Source organism: Castor canadensis, chromosome 2 (assembly GCF_047511655.1).
Source record: "Castor canadensis chromosome 2, mCasCan1.hap1v2, whole genome shotgun sequence".
Classification (NCBI taxonomy): domain Eukaryota; kingdom Metazoa; phylum Chordata; class Mammalia; order Rodentia; family Castoridae; genus Castor; species Castor canadensis.
This window is the reverse complement of record NC_133387.1, coordinates 27,265,917-27,283,709: the sequence shown is the minus strand read 5'-3', so window position 1 is coordinate 27,283,709 and position 17,793 is coordinate 27,265,917. Positions and strand designations below refer to the sequence as shown.

The following is a 17,793-nucleotide window of genomic DNA, read 5'->3' as shown; positions in this document are numbered from 1 at the left end:
AGTTAGGTAGGAGTAGAAATAGATATATTTGGTCTATGTACAGAATGTATACATGCTTTGAAACATCCCAGGGTACCACATTAATATGTGCCAGTATTGTGTTTTTATATGTTAGTTAAAAATAAATTTAATTAATATTTTGGAAAAATTAAGCCAGTCAGTTGGTGCATGCAGCTTGTGGCTGGCTCCCACTCAATTCCGTTCTATTCTGGTAGTTATTTTGTTCAGGTGGCATTACAGACTCAATACAGACCTCCCTATTATTCACCCAAAAAATTGGTTCAAATGAGACTTCCTATTCACTGGCAACAAGAACAAGATTAACAAAGCACCATCTGCCAATATGGGCCCTGCCCTCAACACCTGGCCTCAACACACAACATTCCAGCCTCTTGTGAACTTCCTATTATCACTAATGTTCATCATTCCCACTACTGTGTAGAATTTAATCACCCAGTACATGCTCCAGCTCACATGCTTTGGCTTGGCCTGATGTCCACAGCTTGTGATACTAACTCTGCGAACACCATCATCTATAGTTGAAACACAGGGATAAAGGATTCCAGGTATTCCCATTCTGCCTCATGACTCCTTAGGAACAAAATACAAGAATGACAAAACATATACCCTAGCTCACCAAACTGCACATTTGAAGTTGACAGGGAAGATTTGGGGAGAGTGCTGAGATGGACAACATTTGCTACAGTCTCTTCCACTCCACTCCAACATGTCTTATCCCACCAAGAAGTAAACTACTGAGGACATGGGGGCTGCTGTTACTGCTATCTCATGGGCAGTAAAAATTCACACACACACAAGTGGGGGAGCTGAGTTATTCCTTATTGTCTATGACCCAAAAGTTTGAAGGCAAGCTCATTATTTTTATAGACCACAACTTCAAAAACTATAAATGGCAGAGCTAATACGATATTTTGTTTTGAAATGTCAATTATGAAAAGTTTGGAGTCTTCCTGTAATCACCAATTTTCTGGATTCTTGTGTTTCAGATGATGAAGGTGTCTTCTTTTAGGCTTTTAAAAATTAGTCTGTCAATAAAAAACTAAGTCTCTCTTACTAAAAAAGGAGTTATGGAAATTATTTCTAGAACTCATATGTCTTTAACATCCATGTTTATCACAATAAGATCATATTGTTGAGAATGAGTGGTTTCCTTACCTGAAACTTTGGGTGATTTTCTATTTTAAGAACTCCAGCACCAATCTGTGCAGAGTAGAAACAACAAACACTTCATGAGTGTTTCAAAAGCATTTGAAACTCAGGAGAGCCAAATGCAATTGCTTTAACATCCATCACTGGCTCCATCTGCTTAATAAACCAGGACCTATTAGAGGCACTCATGGTTGAAAACAAACCTGAACCCTGTACCTAGGATTATCTCATGCTCACCAACACTGTCATCATGGTGTCATTTCTTCTCCACTTCAAGTTCCTCTACTGATTGCTATTAGCAAGTTGTCACAACCAGTGACAGTGATTGCCTCTCTTTCCTCTCCTTATTTTCATCAATAGATAAATGGATGTGAACTCAAGAGCAAACTATTTTTTCAGATTCTGAAATTATGGAAATACTGAGATCATGGGTAATAAGAGGAGGAAGAGAGACCTGTTGACTCACATTAATTCACGACCAACCTAAATAGAATAAATTCTGATCTCAAGTTGATCATACTCAGAAGTGTGTACCATAAAACATCCAATTACTCTCCTTATAAATTAAAAATGCCCACCTTACAGCTTATTTTTCCAGAGTTCTCTGAGTGCTTCAAGAACCCAATTTCAACCATCATGTTCTAAAAAAGAAACAATGTGGAAAGAACAGTGAGTCTCATATCTGCACTTGTGCAATGGTGAATTTCTTACCCAGAATATTCCTGCATACTGATATGTTAAGCAGTAGGTGGGAACTGGAAACACAGAGATGAAGAAAACAGTTCCAACCCTCCAAAGCTCAGCATCTAGTGACTTAAAACAGCCCCAGCCAGTGCAGCAGCTGCTAGAATCATGATCCACCTGTTTTTGTTTCTCTCATTGACTTGTAATTGGGATACCAATAAGCAATCTGATGTTACCCCAGATGGGGGAAGGTGCATTTCAATTCTCTAGCCCAGTTCAATAAAACTGCAGTGAATGCTTAAGTGAAGCAGGGTAACACTATTTAAACAATTTGGACTTTGAAGACTTCAGACCTCAAAACCAAACTTGAGTTTAAATTCCAATTTCAAAACTCACAAAGTCCCATAAAACCAAGTTCTAACATAGGTAAAGTGAGGAAATATTTATGAAATGACCTTTGTAGAAGTATGGTCAGTAAAGTGCATAGGTCTGAGTTCAGTAAGCATCCACTCAATAAATGTTACTGATCCATTATTTCTTTTCCCAATCTACTCTACTCAAGACATTGCAACTGGAAAATGCAGCTAGAAAAGAGACCATAAATATAAAAAGATGGTGTGTAACAAAAGAACTTTAAATATGACTTTAAAATACCTTAGACCTGAGAAAAAGATCAATTCTTATAAAGTTAAATAACAATATATATGGAGATATAAATGAGATTGTACATTTAGATGAAAAATTAAAGAAAATTGATATTTTTAGCTACTGAACATTATAATTCTCATTGTACTGAGTAAAATTGTGAAGACTATGTAGAAAGACTAATATTTCTGCATCAACCAGATTCTAAGCTTTTTTATTATTACATTAAATATTTTCTAGCAAGTAGAATTAACAAACTGAACTCATACTGCATTAGCAATTTTACAATTAAAACATTATACTTATATTTTATTTATTTCCATATAATTATATGAAGGTCTCTCATTTTCATATATATATATATATATATATATATATATATATATATATATATAGTCATATTTATATTTTAGATTTTGTTGTTTCATTTTTACAATGACTCCATCTTGTTTCACTACATATAATAATTGAAATTGATTTGAAATTACCTTCAAATTTGTTTCATTAATTATGCACTTGTGATTAAATGCAAATTAAGATGCCTAATGTACAGCGTATCAGCTTAGTGCATTATTTCAAATGTGTATTCATTTCCCTTGAAAAAATCATTTTAATAATAAATATACCTATGTTATTGTAAGATAATTAGTCTTAAGGAAATTTATGCCATGCCTGAAAATGACACATGGTATTCACCTACTGCAAAAGCTCTCTATTGCTGTTGTAAAAAAATGTTTACAATCTCAGTCACTCAAAGCACCACAAATGTATTGATTACCTTGCCCTTCTGGAGGTCAAAAATAAACATGGGTTTCACTGGATTAAAGGCAAGGTATGGGCAGGTTTAAACCCCTTTTGGAGGCTCTAGGGGAGAATTGGCCTGAAATCCTTGGCTCATGGCTCTTTTTCATCTTCAAAGCCAACAATGACCAGTTGAGCCTTCAGATTGTGTCTTTGGGTTATGTCTCTGACAATTCTATTTCCCTTTTCCACATTTAGGGATTCTTATGGTTCCATTGGACCCACTCAGACAATCTACAATGTCTCCTTATTTTCAGGTCAGGTGATTAGCTCCTTAATTCTATCTGCTACCTTAACTCCTCATTGCCAAGTAACATCATATATTAACAGATTATCTTTGGGAGGCCTTTACTCTGCTTACTATAACTACTGACTATTGAATTTTTCATGAACATGGTCTAGTTTATGTATTTTTCTTATAATTTAAACTTATATGTGCACCATTAATTAATGGTTTTACATTAAACATATACCTGAAATCTACTGAATTCTCACAGCAAAGAATTTGAGGATTTTAACTTTTTGTCTGTTATTTGTCTCATCTCATCAACCTAGCATAAGGATGTCTGATAAAACACAAGACATCGAACTAAATTTTAACTTCAGATAAACATAAAAGATATTTTTAGATATCATAAATATTATGCATAACATACTTTAATTATCTGCTGTATGTCCTAAATTAAAATTTAATTGAACATCTGAATTTTATTTAATAAGTCTGATAATTCTAATATAACATCATTTTTAAAAGGTAAATTTGACTTAATATATACTGAGTTGAGATGTAAAAATGGAATAAATCGACCTTATTAGCATTCTAAACAGAAAAGGAATATTCTATTATTAAAAATATTAAATTGCCCCACACGTATTAATAATTCCTGATTTGATTTAGTGTTAGAGAGCACTATTGCAGGATGTTAGGATGAAATTTTACTTTAAGATATAGTTATATATCTCTCCCTTTGGTATTATGATGTATGCAATATGAGAGAGATGACTTTAAATGAATCACTATTCCAAAGTAAAGTGCTGAAAATGAGGAGTAAGATACTAACAGCATTACGAAAAGTATAGAATTGAGTCCCTTTGTAAGCTGCTCTTCACTAAAATAAGCAAAATTCAGAAATTTCTAAACATTGTTCCTCTGGAGAACTGAACAAGAATTGATAGGATTTTCTGGTAAGAACTATTATGGGGAACTGACATCCTAAAACGAATGCAATTCATGTTGGAACAATTTCAAATAGAAGGGCAAAGTTCTTCAGAATTTTTAATGACTAAAAATAAATATTTGGCTAACAGGAACCTAAAGGAAGCATGATGCAAGCATCTATGCCTTCCTGACACAGAACAGGAATCTGGGAGTGGAGCAGCAAGAAATAGCCCCCTTTACTGCAATACCTGCTCATATGGAACAGCTTAGTTACTGTATAATTCTGCAAAGCAGAACTTTTACACTAACTCACAAAAGAAAGCTTGCTCTGGAATTCATAATATTAATAGTTCAACTGAAAATGTTGTGCCATATGTACCTTACTTTATTTAAGAGCTGTTTAAAATTATTTCAAAATCATTTCAATATATAGAGATACATTTTGAATTGACTGAAATCAAACAATTGCAATTGCTTTCCTCCAGAAAATAAATTGCTCGTTTGCTTTAATCAAATATTACAAATAAAATTATTTTAAAACTAATACAGGTAAAGGTTTTTTCGGATAGAAAATATTATTAGAGTGTTGTAAATAGGGGAAAGTCTAATAAACAAACCATGTTATAACAAAAACTTTAAGTATGAAATCATGTAATCATTGATATTAAGTAATTAGGCTCCACTTCATTAAACCACATGACAATGTGAAACATTTACTGTCTGTCTTGGGTAAGTTTTATACAAGGAGAATATGGTGCTCTAGTTAGGGCAAATTAATATAACAAGGGCAATGTATATAATGTGGCAAGAACCACAAAAGTTGGGAAAGAGAACTGCAAAAGCATTAATCCCGTTTGGGCCTGGGAAAGGAAAGATCACCATCTGGGCATCATTACCATCACCAACAGTGGGATAAGAAGGATCAGTAGTCTCACTTGATATTCTAATCAGTACTGTGTGCTAAACACTGTTTCTATTCCAATATTACAAATCATAGCTCAGGCATACAGGACTAACATATGCAGCATCACTTAGTATGTAGCCAAAGCAGAATTTGTATCAAGCATCAAATTCAATATCCATTCTTGTACCTACTGTACCATGCTGCCTCCAGTGAAATTGAACAGAATGTAATTTACTGGCTTAGGGGGCTGCTTGAAATAGTGTAGAATTAGTGAATATCACACATTGACCCTAAAATATTCTGTGTTCAACATTCGGCATTTATATTTAATATAAATGAAAGTTCATATGTAACATTCACTAATAATGCATAGATCATTTGTAGAACAACATACAAGTTTGAAGAATGAAGATTCTGGAAAAAGCAACTGCTTTTGAATGGTATAAAATTAAAGGAAAAGAAATACATACACATATTTGTCCTATGAGACTCTATCAAAGGAAGAGAACTCTTATACCTACATAGTTTCTATATTGAATTAAGCCTTAAACTGTCATGAGTTTGTTTTCCAAGAAAATAAAAGCTTTTCGTGTTCCCATAGCAGAAGGACTTTAAAGCATCAGCTTTCTCCCAGGACCACAGATTGAATAACATTAGAAAGAAAAAATCAAATAAGATTAAAAACCAAAGGTATACAAGGGAACTTAACTGGGTTTTGTTACCAACACTCTACAATTTGTCACAAGAGGAATGCTTAGCAGACATTATTTGTCTCTCTTCCTTAGGCATTGGGGTGGAGCGATTTATGACCTGCATTAGCTGAAAGTACAAGGAAAATGTGGTAGAAGGGGATAAGGAACTCACTATTGTGAAGTGAAATCAAAATCAATCTCTAGCAAGAGATTACTTTACAAGTTAACTTCTCTTGGGTCACATAAAGTCTTCCAGCCAGTGGCTCAACTATTTCTAGAAGAGGAAAGTCATCTGAATGATAAATAGGGAATAAAGAGGAGAATGTGTTCAAGTAATGAAATCTGAAGAACTAGAAAATGTCTGCTATAAGATAGCTATATCTTTCTCCTTTTTTTACCTTTGACTTTCTTTCTTCTTTTCTTTTCCTTTTATCATCATTACTATTGCTGTTGTTTCTTTGCAAATAGAAAGCAAATGAGTTAAAAAAATAATGTACTGAGCATATTTTCCATTTTCCTGCCTAAGATATCTCCTAAATCTGAAAGAAACATATGGTGTGAATAGATGCCCCATAAGGCTCTTTAGGCAAGTAATTCAGATGTTTGTATCATGCTATGTTGACATAAATGAATTTGACTAAAGTTTACGAGACCAATAAGTTGCCTTAAGTACATTTATTATATAAAATTCTTTGTACATTCATTTGAGTCCTTCACTGCATGTGCATAGTAATCTTTGTGTGCATTTGTTTAAAAATTAGGTCATGCCTCTGAGTGTAACTGACCATTTCTTATGTAGCTGGTAATTTTCTCTACAATCAGAGTGTTTTAAAATAAAAGACTATGAGTCTTCATTTTTATTTGAGGTGAGGAAACTAAAATTCAGAAAAGATAACTTTCTTGATCAAAGCCAAGTCAATATTAATGAGGCAAGAAGCTTGATTTCTTGCCTTTCAGTTGAAATATTTTCTCCACTTTTGTCTTTAACTCATTTTTGAAGTACACTGGCTTGAAAATGTTTACTACTTTCCTTTTTATCCAATTCAATAAAAAAAAACTCTTATGTAAAGCTATTTGTAAAGCATTTTGACTAGCAATGTGAGGCTAATAAGAAATGAGATTTGGGGAGAATGCAAAAGAATTATAATTATTATCCATTACCAAAGAGTTACTGAATGGGAACACAATCATAGATGGATGAATAAATAAACCATACAGATGCAAATCTGGAAACGTAAAACAAGGGAAATCCAGACAGCACTTAAATGTGCTTTGAATTTATAATACTTAGAAGTCAGAGAAAACTCATGGATGGCTTCATTTTGTATGAGAATCAACTTCACTGATATGAAGGATGCTAGTGGGAAGATAAAGGTTGGAATGCTTAGGCTTCAGTTAATGGTGAATAGAAAATAACCTTAGTTGAAGAGACCTTCATAGGACCATTGATAGAAAATATCTTAATTTTTACTGATTAACCATATCTGCAACCTTGCATTGATAAATCAGTCTCCTCTTCTACTATAATTTAAGTTCCATAAAGGCAGGTCACATCTGGTTCAAACAATGTGGATAGTATTCAACAGAATGAAGGTGTTAAATAAAAAGTGGCTGACTGAATAGAACTATAAAAGAAGAGAAAAAGCAGAAGTGTTGTAGAATAACTTCATGACAAAAATCTGGAAATCACTGTGAAATTGCCAGTCAAGAGTACAACTCATATATCCCAACAGTAGCCAAGCCACAGATTAGGGATTTGACCTTGGAAGTGGATTAAAAAAAAGGATGAGTATAGTAAACATTTCAAATGAAGTAGAACAGCAGAAGTTACACAAGGGTGAAAAGGAAGAGGAAGTCAAGATCAACTTTCAAGTTTGAATCTGTGAAAAGCAGATATAATGTTTATAGAAAGGAAGAAATAAAAGATTGAGCACAATGGAGAAATATAAAGTAAAAGCTAGAAGCCTTAGTCTTGTGGACAGAGTAAGTTAAAACCCTGGTCTATTTAAAGTATGAATGCAGAAATTCTTGACTTAACTTCCCTGCAAATTTCACTTCAGGGAACTTTGATGAAAGTTCACTTTCATCTCTTAGAGATGAAAGGAGATAGTTTAAATATAATCTAGATTAGTTTTGGCACCCAGTAAATAGTATTTTAAATATGATAGATTATGGGTTTAGGTAGCTTTCTTTCACAATTTAGGTTTTGGATTGCTTTCAAATTCAGTTTTGGATTGTTTCAATCTACATCTTTGAACATGTGAAAGAGCAGAGGGTAAAGAGACAGGAAAGCGTGAATGTGGCTCTTCTAGCAGAAGCTATGTGAATGATGAGACTTCAAGGGAATGGTGCTGGGAGATAGGCCAAAATCAGGGGCAACTTGAGCAGAAGGAAATTGAGATAAAGGAGAAAAAGAAACAAAAAGATTAAAAGCACTGTGGTTTCCCAGAATGTAGAGGATGAGAAGATATAAAATGTAGGGCTGACCACTATAAATAATAAGCAAGGTAGAAAATGAAATTTGAGAATCTTTTGGGAGATGCATCCATTATAGATCTGTGGTACTGCCTCTGGTCATTGCGTTTTTCTTACTAACTTCTATAATATTCTTTTGCATTCAGAATGTACTTAGTTCATGCTTATTATTGTCAGTTCTTAACAATAAGTAGGCAATATAACAAGCTATTCAATAAATTGCAGTTTGATTAGGCATTTTAGCATGGGTAAAGTTTGTGTTGAAGAAAGAGCAGAGGTGTGGGAATAATCTGACTTTCAGGTTTTATGACAAGCTTACAATCCACCAATACTACTTTCAATTCAATTCGAGTAGATGAGAATTTGAGAGAAAACAGCCAGCAGGAGAAAATTAAGATATTTAATCTTGCCTGAGAACCTGATATTTTCTACAGAAGTTATATGTAAATACACGTGTGCAATGTGTTTTGCATATATTCACAAAGGTTCTATAGGGATCTGTATTCTATAGGATTTGAACCAACCAAAACCAAAAAATATTACATTCAGTGGTATTTTTCAAAAGATACACTTGACTGAACAAGTAGCTCTGGGAATTGAAAAATTGCAAGATGAATATATTCAACACATTAAAATTTTTGAATTAAAAAATTAAATGAAAATAATCTAATACATCTTTAAACTAATAAACTGCTGTTGTTCAAGTAATTCATTTATGTCTCATCTTATCAATTTTATGTTGTACCTGTTGGCTACTCACAGTGAAAGGTGAGCAGTTCAATGTGTTGGCACAACTCCCCTCTGTTGTATCTCCCTAAAAATCTCTTTTTAAAGTCATATTACTATTTTTTAAGTACAAGGTAAATAATATTTACAGTCACTTTAATAAATCAATTAATTTCTGTTTTGCCTCTAGATTCTTTTCAACAGTGTTAGACCAATAGAAAAAGTAATTGCTGATAATATTTAGGAGATAATATTTAGGAACCATAATCTCTTTCAGATTAATCCAAGTAGCATAGCTGTCTTTTGAGAGATGGGATAAACCTTAAAGTTTAAGGGTAATTAACTGTTAGACTCCTCTAAAGTCTAACAGATCCTTGTACAATTTCTTCTTAAATTTCCTCATTTCTTTTAGATCATATGTTATTGGCACAGTTATCTGTCTCATATTTGATATGCCTTTTTATTGTAGAATCAGATAGAGACTAACTTACACATTTTCAAAGTCATTTGCATTTTTGGCTCCACATTGATTGTGAGACTGGCTCTACAATCTTAGGTTTTAGAATTCTTTTCCATGAATAAGTTTTTGCACCTCACCAACCTAGAAGCCATGGAAACAAGTAATGTCTGATTGTTAGTCCTTGTAGTTATCTTTTCCTTTTCCCTCTAAGTATTCTTAGAATTTTCATTCAAAAAGAAGTTTTACTAAGACTAGCAACTCTTCCATTCTTTAAATTTAAAAATTATCTTTCTTTGGTTTTTAAACTTTTCTTCTTTTCTGAGATTGTTTTTCCTTTCCTTCTTTGTCTCTATCTCCTCTTCTATGATGTTTACTGATATATGTTGGATCCTGCAACTATCTAAGTACGTTTTTATTTTCCTTTATATTTTTCTTTATTTACTTTTCTTTTTGTTTCTGCCTTTTATTTTTATACTTCAGATCAACACTCAAGTACCATGTTTCTATCCATCTGTTCACCTTTTCCTGCTCACATTCATAATTTTAATTTCTAGATTTATTTTCTTATTTTCTGATTTATCTTTTCCTACTGCACATTTGTGTGTGTCTGTGTGCTTTTTCATTATTCTCTTAATTCTCTCTGAGAATGTTAATTTCAAAACTTCTCATATATACCAATTACTCTTAGAAATTTTTTTTGTAGTCAGTTACTCTGTTTTGTTTGGCTTTTTAAGCTTTTAAAAATTATACCCTTGGATTAAATGTATAATTGTGATTGGCAGGCCAAGTTGATTGATAAAGATTACTGGTGGAGTCTTTTTTCTTTGCTTGAGAGGGCTGACTATGGATTGGTGAGTTAATGATTGTTTGACTGGCTTCTCTTAGAAATGCTTGGATACACACCAGCAAGTAGACGAGGACCCACCTCAGGAGGAACTTGTTCTAAGAGTTGGAAATCTATCTGTCCTAGATAGAGTTACACCTCTTATTCCCCAAATCTTCATCCCCCATCCTCCATCCATCTTGTATAAAACTACTTCAAATTATTCTCTTTGTCTTTCAGTGCCTTATGTCCACACTTACACCCATTCTTTACAGATCATAATTTTAGCTTTCACTATCCCTACATTAAGGTTAACACAGAAAGGGGTAATGCAGGGCCCAAATGGTGCAGCTATTCTGAAATGCATTTAAGTATTTCCCTGGTGGTCACCATAACACCTGCTTCTAGTTATTTTTGACTTTTGGTCTTGAAATTTCAAGACTCCCATAGCAAGAACCATCTTATGCCTCTAGGGTCGTGCTTTCTCTCTTTTATTTTCTCCAGAAATGAAAGAAAACCCACTTATTTTTCAAGATTTTCTCAAACTGTGTTTTAAACTCAACTGTTGGTTCTAGCAATATAATGCCTTCTTCCACCATTCTTCTTTCTGCCATATTTCCTATCATTACATCATTGTATTACAGGAAGGTATGTATGTTTATGCTAGCTCTTAATTTGAGTCAGAAGTCAGGTTAAGTTTCTATTTTTATGTTTATTTTAATATTGAAATACATATGTTTTATATTTATTGTAGGCAATATGAAAAATATATTAGTATTCATTAAATATTTTCCACACTTTAAGGTAAGTGATATTAACCTATATGATATTACATTTATATATATACATATATATGTGTATATATATGTATTTTAAGTTCCCGACATAAAAATATATGTATGATTTTAGCAAAAAGAAACTATTTGCTTGCAATCTGCTCTTTCTGGCACTCTGTGTGCTTCCCTGAGCTATAAGAATTTACTGATACATAGGAAATAGAATTTGAATTTACAATAAGTAAATTAGTCACCACATTCTATACTATCAACAGTCTAGAGTATTTTTAAGGTTCTGTCTACACAGAAAACAATATGTCTAGCTGTATTACACTCCTCTAAACATTAGGAAATAAAGCCGTGATCAATATGATTCTGAAAATATTCACATTTTAGTCTTAATCAAATGTAGTTTCCTACCATTTTTTAATCACATTAAGAGGGATACGCCACTCTGCTGGGATGTGGTAGTTCTGGGACCAAGTTCCCAGGTTGAATATCTCATTGTCTACCTGATTAAATTATTATAATTTGGACAAAGAAAAATCAAACCTTTTATAAGCTCAATTTCAGTTTACAAAGGTGAGTGAGAAAATATCACAATTATTTACACTAAAAAGTCCTAGACCCCACAGCATCCTCAGAGGCCTGAAAAGTAGGATTATGAAATTCAAACAAGGTTCATTGAGCAAATATTCCTTTGTGCTGTTAAATCAGATAGTCGGCCTCAAAAGAATTGTCCTAAATGTGTGAAGTTGGAGATTATCTTTAGCAATAATATACAGCAAAACCAGAAAAAACAAACAAAAAACTTGGATTAGGCAGACTTTCTAGGGAATATTACTTAACAGGTCTATGAATACCCCAGAATCTCCTTGTTTCATTTCTCTTCTAAATATTAATAAGCATGTCATTTTAAGTAACTTCACAAATGAGATTATAAAAGTCCTTTCTTTTCAGCCTTCTTTTTTCTTATTTGATTTTCCTCTTCCAGAGCAGATGACAACATTCTGGTATAACTGACTTTATCCAGAAACGACTACCACAACATACGAAATAGTTCCATAACTTCATCCATCACTAAAGTCTTCAAAGGGATCTGATTCAAATGACTGTATGGTGACAAGGAAAGAAAATGCTATACAGTGTGCCAACAGACAGCACCACATAGTTATAAGCAACAATTACAAACACAGAAGGTAGACACTGACCATTGTTTCCACTTCTCTCCTTGCAGGAAATGGAGAATAGTTAGGAGACAGGTCAGGCAAAAGAAAGGCCTCGAGGTCAGTTTATTACTGACTTCAGAACTATTGCTCTCACATTGCTGGAGCTATTCACATTCCAAATTGTAACATAAAGGCTTTGGCAAATGCTTTCTGAGGATACTCCATTCCTCCAGATTTTTCTGCTAAAATTTGAAGGCAGTTACATGTTGCTCCAAGACAAAGGCTCTTCCTCCTAATCGTAAAGATGCGTGCCTCCCTCATGGATCTCTCTCATGGCTTTAATCATGAGATCTACAGTTCAGGCAGGCTTTCATGTTTGAGGAAACACTTCCAGTTAGGGGCTGCACAAACAGGGTCTAAAAGGCTGGAGAAAGGGAAAGGACTACCTCAAATAATCAAACTGGATCCTCAAACTCAGTCCATTTGAATATATCAGTCATTAAATATTTTTGACAGGCATATTTCAGACCAGGTATTGTGCCAGGTGGTGAGCAAGACCAAATAATGTCCATTTCCTCATGGACAATAGCCTATGATAATAATACCCAACATATTTTCACTGCTTATTATGTGCCAAACCCTTCTTTCATTCATAGATTGTGTAACTCTTTGCAAAACTTGCATGGAGTGTGGATTAGTACAAGAAAACACAATTTTAAAAAGTCAGCCATCTTGCCCTCTCTCAGAACATATCAACTGAGGTCCACTGTACTTTGAGACTAGGACAGGACACAAAAAGCAGGTGATTGCTTTACATGGCTCTGTAGTTCTATTTGCATTCTCTGGGGGAACTTATTTTTATCTGCAGAACTATATCCTCTCGCTTATGTTTTCTCAGCTAATTTAGCAGATCCAGGAATAAAACTCAAGTCATGACTCTCCAGAGTTCATACTCTTCTTGGCTGCCCCCAGTACAGGTCCACTCTTGCTCTCCTCTACCTCTACACAGATGATACAGTAAAAGCACACAGGACGGGCTGCATGGCAAAATAATTAGTCACATCAATTCCCCTTAGTTTAATGAATTTTAGTTTGGATGAAAGATAACTAGAATTTCTATTTATCCTTTCTCTCTAAATACTTACTAGTCCTCTTTCAGAATACGTGATAGTGACAAAAACAATTTAAAGAATGTGCGTGGCCTGTCATTAAGTGGTAAAACTTTTTAAGAGAAAGATTGCAAAGAAGTGTGATAAGATGTATATAAAAGATTTCCATTCTGTCATAATCTAACTTAAATAATTATTTACATTATCATATTATGCTATTTTTGTGCAAGGCACTCGTTTCACTCCGTCATTAGTCATTTATTGAGAATGTACTATGTGGAGAGCTATAGGTTGAGATGCATTCATTCAGATACACATCAGACAGACACTTTTGAAGGTCCACAAATTTATACAGGATGACACTTAAAGGTGATAAGAGGAAATAAAGGAGTGGGGGTGAGTAGTCGGTGGGGTTGAAGATGACCATAAGTTTCTCATTTGAATAACTGGGTAGATGCTGTAATATGCATCTAGAGAATGAAGGAAGAAAAGCTGATTCTGAATGTGTTGGTTTTCTTGTTTGGTTTGATGTTTGGGTTTGTTTTCTTTTCTTTGCCATTCTTGAGCTTTATTTTCTTTTTCATTTTGAAATTATTTTGTTTTGTTTCCATCAAAGCTCTGGTTGAAGCCCTATGCTCCATGGAGCTTGACAGTGTCATAACCCTTGTCTGGTTATCTCTGCTTTCTGAGCCCAATTAGGAAGGATAAAATATGTACTTAAGAGATTTCTTCCATCCTAACAGCTCCTAAACATCTCTAATGATTCTTTTCCTGACTATTAAGTTAATTATGTTTTGATTTTTTTGATTTTTCAGAATAATTGTGTGTGTTTGTTCTTGCCTATGGCCATGACTCAGTGGGTCCTCCACACTGCTGTTCTCCAGGAAGACAAAAAGTACATTTATAACATGATTTAATAGAATTCAGCAGTCTATTACTATCTATTGGAAAAAAGATAATTCATCTTGATTTCAAAATCTAAAAAAATAATAAAGTGGGGAAACTAAATGGTGTTTTGCTATTGAATGGAGACATACTTCATGGAGCTGGCACTCTTCATGATTCTTCTATAAGTGTCACTTTATAATTTGATTTTACCCAAATTTTTTTCAAAATATCTGCAAATTATTCAACTAATTTTACTTCTTTCTGTTTTGTATACTTTCAGAGAGACCTGTAAAGTTAGATAAGTTTTCTGCTATAAACATTATTCTGAGAAGGCATAAACAAATGTATACTAGAAGAAATTTTGCTCTTCCTGCTATTTCCATGTTACAAATCCTGTGTCACTACTATGTTGTTGCAGAAAGCACAGTTCTTTGCTTACTCATTCAGATCTGACCCCTCACCACCTTCTCCTGCCCTTGAGCCTGGAATTTGCTGGTGCTGGCAGACAGTAGGAATGCATGGACTGGGAGTCAGACTAAGTCTAACAAAGAAGACACAGAGAAGCAGATTAACATGGGTTCAATAATTTGCATAAGGCTGGACAAATGCTCAATAAGGATCTGTTGAATTAATGGATGTGTGAGCTACCAAGCTGTTGTAAATGCTTCAAGCTGATAACATAGGCCTAATTGGCTGAGCATTATAAATGAAAATGGAGGCCTGACCAATTCTTTGCTCCTTCAAAGTCAATGAACTTATTTTAATGACTTCTTTTACATATATAAATGTTTTGTTCATTTTAATATTCATGTCAATACTTTCAGTTATGTTAAAAAAATAAATACCCTTGACATTTTATCTATTGTTTTAGACAATAAAAGACACTGTGGGAGAATAGAAGGTAGTAAATTTTAAGGCAAATTTTAGTATTGTACATAATCCTCTCGTGTAAAGTAGCTCAATGGCAAGATCATAGCTATTTATGATACAATAGCTGTTGATGTACAACTTGTTTAAATTTGACAACTTTAAGCCAAGGTAATTTGAAGACTCTACAATGTTCGGAAAGATCCAAGAGTTAGCATGTTTTATTGAGTTCTTCAGATTATTCCTTATTTAATTATATCATAAACTCAAAATATATTCCAACTAGAACATTTTATCATTGGTTTTGGAAGTTGCTTGTTAGAATTACTTTCATTCCACAAAACTAAGAAAGAAGAGGAAATTTGTTAATCATATTCAATTATATCTCCAAAGGCATGGATATTTCCAGATTCATAACTTCCAGGTTATCAAGTGGATGCCTGGCTATCCTAGGCTCAACAGCACAGAGAAATCCCACCTCCTGGCATACTCATGTGTCAATTTCACCCCCAAATTCTTATCTCTTTCACTGCTCCTCAGATTGCAGCTGCAACTCTGCAACATTAATGTTCTGATTAAAAAACAGTTATTCAAAAAATCTACTAATATGAATCCTATTTGATGACTATATTGGTGTCTAATACTGTGATGTGGGACCACAATTTTATTTTGTCTAAAAATTGAGGCACTGTGTTATATCAACAGAAAAAGCATCAAATCACACTGGCATTTGACCTCCTCCCATATGTGGAAGTCAGTGTACAAAAAATAATAGATTATACTTCTTTATTTTTTTTTTAATGTGAAAGAAGAGAAAGAAAAAGAAGCTAGACGTTAGTTCAGGAATTTTGTTTGGTTCAAATGCTTAGTTCCAGTGGAAGAAGACTAAACCACTTACCATGATCCTCTCTAAGTAAAACAATATCTAATAAAGGTTCACATACAAATATAAGAACTACTCAAGGTGAAATTATTAATAATTCATATAATGTGAACATTTCTAAACTCTGAAAATATTATTTTGCCTTTAGTAGTCCAATAAATCTATTAAAAATAAAATTGAAAGTTATTTTCCATCTCATACATTCTTTCATAAGTTAAATTTACAAGTTTGGTCCTAATAAATTTCTATCCATGTATGCCACAATGTGTTTTCCAATATTAGGATTAGAGCCTGAAACTGTCTTAACTGCATGTGAGACCCTACATCAAATGTCCATGGACCTCCATGAGGCTATGCAACCAGAAAATCACAAAGGATCTGGGACTCAGGACAAGTTCACTCTGTTCAGCAGTGTTGGCCAAAGTACAGTTTTTATCAACAGTTGAAGGCCATATGGACCCGATAGAGAATGAGTGCTCTTCCTGACAAACTTTCTGATCTCTCATTGAAGACTTTTTCTTTGACTTTTCAGGGATTTTAAGTCATGCAGAACCTTGCCAGTAATGTTCCAGCCCAGGTAATATAATTTCTTGCAGTATATTGATTCCCTCACTAGTTCTGATGAGGAGAATGGGCCAATGTTTAAGTCCTCACTTTAAGAGATCTTTCTTACATACACACTAGGTGTGCATGCCTATCACTACAGAAAGATAGTACCTCCCTTCTTCTACAGGATAGTTTATCACCATCCCACCACCCAAACCTTAGAATTCAGGGTTAACTTTTTAGTTCTTGGCTTCTCTGTACATAGAACTACATCTAATGCAACAAATACTCCCTTTCATATGGAGATGCTCTTTACTAACAATGGTTAATGTGGAAAACATAATGGGAGATTATTGATGAAGGAAATTACTTTGGGATATTCAATTGTTCATTACTGTCTAAAAAGTTATAAACTGCTTTATATAACTGTCCAAGCTGTCTTTATCCTTCACCATCATCCTCCACATAGAGAAGAGTAACAAAAATAAGGGCTGAGAAGAAATTTTAGTAAGGTGATTTAGATTGTACTAAACCACTTCAGTTTCTCTTTGTTTTGGTTGCTTTACTATAAACTCTGCTCTATGGCTAAAATCATCATAATTATCAAGGAATGTTTTTTCCCCAGATATCTAGTAGAACAGAAAAGGAGACATTTGTTATGCAGTGAGATCTCTGAGACAACTCACCTCTATGAACCACAGCTGCCCTTTCTCCATCCTTCTTTTAATTAACATTTGGAAAAGAGCAGTGAAATAAGTACAGCTGGGAAGGGTGACCCAGAAAGTGATGTGATTTCTGTCAATCTTGCTAAGGAGGATACAATAAAGTATTTTTCATGGAAAATCAACTTTACTCAACACATTCTAAGCAATGTGACCTTGAGATATATGTGTTTATGTGTGTATGTGTGTACATACTTCCAAATAAGAATAACATAGACTGAACCATCTTGTGAAAATATAAATGAACCAAAAGGAGGAAAAGCATCCTAAAGGAAGAATGCATTGTCAAATGCA

At 33.8% G+C, this 17,793-nt stretch overlaps 1 protein-coding gene across 3 annotated transcripts in view; it reads right to left on the bottom strand.

The window, feature by feature from the left end:
• Grm8 (glutamate metabotropic receptor 8) overlaps nucleotides 1-17,793 on the bottom strand; it is a 767,244-nt gene that overhangs the window by 77,948 nt on the left and 671,503 nt on the right. The window lies entirely within an intron of this gene.